A 6859-nucleotide genomic window follows, 5' to 3' on the forward strand; every position below is an offset into this window, starting at 1 on the left:
GGTTTTATGCATGAATAAAACTACTTATTACTACGTTAAGTACGGAAAACACTGGTACATTTTGGTCTGGGAACTTTTAAAACTACAACTCATTTCTATGGAAAATATAGGATTTTCTGGAACAAACACCCGTATTCTACAAGTGAACAACTTACATTTCATTATTAGAAAATATTGGATTTTCTGGAAACAAACACGATAACTTTTCATGGAAAGGCTTACTATTTTCATATAAACTCTTATGAACTCACCAACTTAATTGTTGACACTTTTTCAAACAACTTGTATTCTCAGAAAACCAGTAAAACAGGTAACCACTAGCTTTTGAGGATGGGGCGCTAAGGCGCCAAACAAGTATTTTTATCATTATATTCTACTTGGCTTTTGAAACATGTAATCTTTACAATGATGTAGCTTTTTCAATTATATATATGATGGTCATGTTTGTTTTCTTTACTATTATTCAACTGTTATGATACAATACATGAAAGTCATCCACTCCCGGACGTTTCCGCCATCCTGGTTTGAGGGTGTGACAGATTGGTATCAGAGCATTGTTTGTAGCGAACTAAGTATATCGAACCACATAAGATATACAAACTATAAATACAATGGGACAAAAACTCTCTAACGAAACACTTTCGTACAAGTATACTTTAAAATATTAGGATATTTTTATAAAAGTATAAGTACAAGTATATTTACTAGTTGGGTGTCATAACAATAACAAAACAATAAGTATTAAGATAAGTTGAACACTACGAGTAGGTCTCGGGGTATGTAATCAGATTTGGGATGAATATAGCTTGATCAACTATATTTATCTAGGATATGATTAATGTATGCCGAGGATTAGTCGTAGTGAACAAAGAGTCTAAACTTACCAACAAACCATACAAGGAACCCCTAATCTTAAAATACTATAGGAGTATTTTTGTAATACATTAAACCACACACTCAAATTCTCTATGTACCTCTTACCCCTACTTCTCGAATAGACTCTATGGCAGGATTCCACTTACCCGGAGATCCCTACCCTCCTAATCAAGGAAACGAAGGTTGGATCGCCAGAGGAGGATTTTGAAGAAGAACTAGAACCAATGGAAGACGGAGATGAAGAGGATTCGGAAGACACCGACTCAGATCCAGAGGTCTACAATCCACCGCAAGTTGTCCGATACCCCGCAGCCAGACAGAACTTCCATGGCCCGACGCCAAGATGGGCCGTAGACTTACAAAGATAAAGTCATGAAACCCTCAAAGCTTATTGAAGAAGCATATATCACAAGGGTAAACAAAATTATTAACAAGAGAAAGTGGAAGAAGTGTATCTCTCAAGAGGGTAGAAAAGACTAACAAGAGAAAATGTAGACTGGTCCAACCTAAAAGGAAGTTGCGTACAAATGAAGCCACAAATGTTAAAAGGTTTGCCAAATTGGCAATTTTGGCCCTACAAAAATGAAGCGCTTGCACTTCTGGAAAGTAGTCTAATTTAGACTTGATTCGTCCACTTTAGACATGGTTTGCTGGAAAGACAAAGTATCTCTTGAACTATGTAGAAATTATCAATTTTGTAAGGCATATTGCCACAGGTTGTTTACGAAAGGTTTGTATTGTGGATACATATCAAGTATTTGAAACAGATGGATAAGTTTAGTCATGTACTTATCTTTTATCTTGCAACATGTGTGTCTTACTATTTCTATGGTCTTCTTCTTATAGGCATGGCCGCTCCAAGTTGATTTGAGGCCCGCGGCAAAACCAAAAAATGAGTCACTTCAAATTCAGTAATCGTATACGATAATACAATGATGTATGTGGTGGGTTTAAAGGACGTGAGTTAAATATTAAAGCCAATACAACTGCTAGATTGTGGAAAAAAAAACAACGAAAATATAACAAACCAAACCGAAAACGACAATCGAACCATTAGGAAAAACCGTTGGTTTGGTTTTTAAATTTTAAAAACTGATATTTTTAGGTTCGGTTTGTCCTTTGTTATTAAAAAACAGATATTTAAAGGAAAGTAATTTTCACCTATTTGATGAAAAGTTTTTTATTTAGGATTCTAATTTTATCATATAAAGTTGAACCAAACAATGTGGTGGAACTGGATTCTTTTTCCCCTGAATTCCATTTCATTCCAACGGACCAAACGCACCCTATGAAGTTAAATATATAGCGGCTATATATTAACAAAACTATTGAAAAACTTGAGTATTTAATATATGAAAAATAATGGAAACTACAAGAATCAAACCTAGAGCTAATATCAAATAGACACGCCTCCTAACCAACTCAGCTAACAAGATGTTTAGCCATGTATTAACAAAGCTTATATATACAAAATATCAAACAACATTAATTTTCTGTCCCGGAACTATTACGAGGCCCGGGGCCATCTCCCAGCTTGTCCCCTATTAGGCCGGACTGTTAATATATGTGTGCATATTGTACTTCCCTTTTCGTAATAATTTTCTAGGGTCATATATATTTCTTTAGTTTTTTATATCAAGTCTTGTCTGATTAATGAGATCTAATTAAAAAATATTTTGAAGAACTGCAACACACAAGGGGGTGGGGTTCGGAAGAAAAAATTTAATGAGAGCAAATTTGAAAAAGAATCGCAGAATCTGTTTTTCCGCATTAAATGTTTGTTCTAGCCTTACTTTTTTGTTGTTTGTCATTAATTCCTTAAAACGCAAACTCTCGATATTATGCGGCAAAATAGCTTACCTAACATAGGAAGATTAATAAACAATTTCTTGTTATCAGGAAGTTGTTTAACAACATTACATGCCTTGGATATATTCATGCCAGATGCCATTTCTTTATATTGCAAATGCTGGTATATATACCAACTAACCTAATGAAAGTCTTAACAAAACTCATGACACGTTAATTATTTATTGATCAATCATTATCACTGTGCAATACCTATATATACTTGGTCCCTTGTACATTATTTTTCACAGGTTAATCAACTTCATTAATCTTCGATCACCTCTCAGAATCTTTTGACCCATCTTTAGCAACTCAAAAAAATCTTACAATGGCTTCCACCTCCTACCTTTGCATTTTTGCAATTGCACTATTCTCAATTACAACAAATGAGATGTGTTTTGCTTCCCGCAATTTGCTGCAAGCAACCACATTCCCAACACTGCCACAACCACAAATGCCCACCATCCCCACGCTGCCACTACCACAAATACCCAGCATCCCTAACATGCCCAAAGTTTCCTTGCCTCCATTGCCTTCTATGCCTACCATCCCTAACTTTCCAACAACTCTTCCCAATATTCCTTTCTTTACTCCACCACCTTCCAAGAAGTAGATTGTACAACAATATCAAAACAAAAGAAAAATCCATTATAGAGCTCAGGCGATTTGATTGATCTGGAGATATTATAAGTTCTTAATTTGATTCCGTTGGTTTTTTCATTTATGTCATCATATTTGTGTCTAGATTAAATGGTTGTCAAATGCTCTCATTCTCATGTTTTCATGTTATGTATAATTTGATACACTTTGTAATATATATAGCTTTAAAGTTGATGATTTTACTTTACTTTATCATAGAAGCATTTCGTCACAAAATGTAGAGGAATTATATATATATATATATATATATATATATATATATATATATATATATATATATATATATATATATATATATATATATATATATATATAGGCTTAGGTTATTCTATTCAAAGTAATTATTGTGTTATTGTATGCATAAATGTGGGCGAATCAAATTTACTTATTTTAAGAAAGTGATTAATATATATTATTGAATTAAATATAATTGAAAATATCATCTTAATTAATTACAAGGATAATTTAGTCAATTAATATAGATTTAATAAAGGAAAATTGCATTTTTTAAGGGATGATAGATTCTATTAATTTTAAAAATCCGATTTTACGAATTATAATTCTTTTAATTCGGACATTCTGACAGAATATGTTTATGAGTATATTCAAAAATAAAAATATTCTTGAACCATAAATAATAAAAATATTCTTGAACCTATTTCTTGATCATGAATTTAAAAACTTCTTGTAGAATAACAAATTCTTGAACAATAAATTGAAGAATAAAAACAAAAAATACATTATTTCTTATAGAATACGGGTAAAAATTGTTAAGAATTACATTTATTGTTAAAGAATAAAACTAAAAAACAATCAAAACGGGAAAGGAAACATTAAAATCTAACAACGACTAATACATTCTAAAAGAATAATGTGGTCCGTTTCAATTTTGTGGTCTGTTCTTCAAGCATCAACTTCTGTGATTCCAACAGAATTAGAATTCGTCATTCCATTCCAACAGAATTGGAATTCGTCATTCCATTCCAACAAAACAATATAGAAGAACAAAACATTTCAGAAAGCCCCATGGTCTGCATATCGGATCAAATCAAAAGGAAAAGGAAACTTTTTAAGATATGTTCCATTGAACTTTTGTAGAGTTTGCTGCATTGTAGAACAAAAAATGGTAAAGTTGTATGAAAAGTAGAATTATGATCTGGCAATCCATTAAACTATAGTAGTAGTAAAATCAGTATAATTTACCCTTCTCCTTCCAAGTTGATCAGCTATTTTCCCACTCAAAACTGCACCTACCATTGCTCCAATTGTCAATATTGAACCAAAAATTGAATACTGCAATTAACCATTAAAACAAGATTGAGAAACTTGAGCACAATCAAAAATATATGAAAAACCTTAAAATCATGAATTTTGAAATGATTATTTTAACAATTAAGACTCGGTATATTAATATATTGATAATTGATTAAAGAAGTTTCACTTAAACATGTTGAGATTACCTCTTCCAAGGACATGCTAAGGTCATCCATGATTCCAGTCTGAGCTGGAGATGAAAAGCCAACCTGAGTATATATACACCAAACACATATAGAATTCTAGATTAGGGTTTATAAGAGAAGTCAACATGTTTTATGCATTATATTGACCATGGAAGACTCTGTTAGTTCGGGAAAAATAGTAACAAAGCAAATTTTTTAGTCTCCCATTTCTGCAAGTTTTTAATCCAAAGTTACCTTTTACCCAAATTTGATTGAAGGCTCAAAATTTCTTTCAGCATATTCGTATGTTAAAAAAGAAAATTAATATATAGTGCTCAATAGTAAATGCTGAAATTAAAGGAAGATTATCCTCAACATTCGTTCATCATATTTGACAACGTTAGCTGTAGAACAGTTGACTTTTCATCTTATCTAATAACATGAATCATCCTACCCAAATTAATCAATTACAGTATTGAATTGAACTTAAGCTGCGTATCTTATTTCCATTAAAGTACAAAAATCTATATTTATGATATCATATCGATCATAGAGGAACTTATAGTAGAACCGAAAACGTAAGATCTAGAAACAGCTACCACAGTGCTGAACACAACCACGGCTGTCGCCGGAGAAGATGAATTGTTACTCCTCCGTTGACGCCTATCTTCAGTGGTGATGAGCAATAAACTCTCCGAAGTACTCAGACCATATAATTGGAGCAATACCAGAAAAAATAAATAAATAAATAAATAAATAAAAACTCTTTCAATCTCTTCTTTTTCGCTCTTGTAGCCGAGATCGACATGGTGTAGGGGCTTCTTAGGCTTGCTTTTTCGTCAAGATAGGAGGGTCGGGGATGTGTTGTTGGCTTTCTCCAATCTCGCCATCTGGTTGGGACAGAAGGGCGGTCGATACGGTAGTCGGAGGAGCAAGAGGGTAGGGTGGCGGCCGGTGGTGGGACGCATAAGGATGGAGGTGACGGCTGGAGATGGTTTGATTAGGGTTACGGTGGTTTTAAAAAGCCTAGTAGCTGAAGTCAATCGTTACCATAATTATAGGATATTATTTGTGGAAACTAATTATCAAATTACCTATTTACCCTTATTTATTTATTTAATTATTTATTTATATTTTAAATTTTGATTGGCCCACATTTATGCATACAATAACACAATACTTACTTAAAACACCTGAACCTCTCTCTCTCTCTCTCTCTCTCTCTCTCTCTCTCTCTCTCTCTATATATATATATATATATATATATATATATATATATATATATATATATATATATATATATATATATATATATATATATATATATGCGAAATATATGCACACTGCGTGTTAACATTACATAATTAAAATTCTAAAATCATTTACTAAATGATTATGTTGTTTTATATTAAGTATAAAATAATAATCTTTAGGCTAAGTTGTTACGTATATAAAATTGTAAATATTTTATACGATATAATAAAACTACTACTAGTAGAAAAACAAGTATCAACGACCAAGTAATCTCAAACTAATCAGCGAAGGATTTGCAAGTGATCAGCAATGGAAAACACCAGGATTTCTATTCCGTAATTTCTGCAATTTACCAAGGGATTAAAGAGGGATTAGCGATGGAATCAACAACGGAAAAAATCAATCTCGCATAGTGAATTCGATCGCTAGTTTCAATTCCCTCTCATTTTTACGTTCATTTTCAATTCCTTCCCATCTTTTTCATTCCCCCGATGCCTCCCTCCCAAATCCCTATATTTGTAACCTAATTTCATTCGGTACCCCCACCCCCGACATCGACTCCGACCTCTCCCAGCCCCATCATCACCTATTCGAGCCGCCCATATTGTCGATTTTGGCCGCCTCTACCCCTATCATCGCTAATTCACGACTTCATGTCAACGACGTCAAGACTCTGATTTCTCTTTGAGGCGTTGACTCCACAATTAGCGTCTTTGTTGGCAATCGCATCACTCAATAGAACAAATACAGGTGGTGAGACGACAATATGAATCACGACTTCA

This window comes from Lactuca virosa, chromosome 7, assembly GCF_052849685.1.
Source record: "Lactuca virosa cultivar CGN04683 chromosome 7, Lactuca_virosa_CGN04683_v6, whole genome shotgun sequence".
In the NCBI taxonomy this organism is placed as follows: domain Eukaryota; kingdom Viridiplantae; phylum Streptophyta; class Magnoliopsida; order Asterales; family Asteraceae; genus Lactuca; species Lactuca virosa.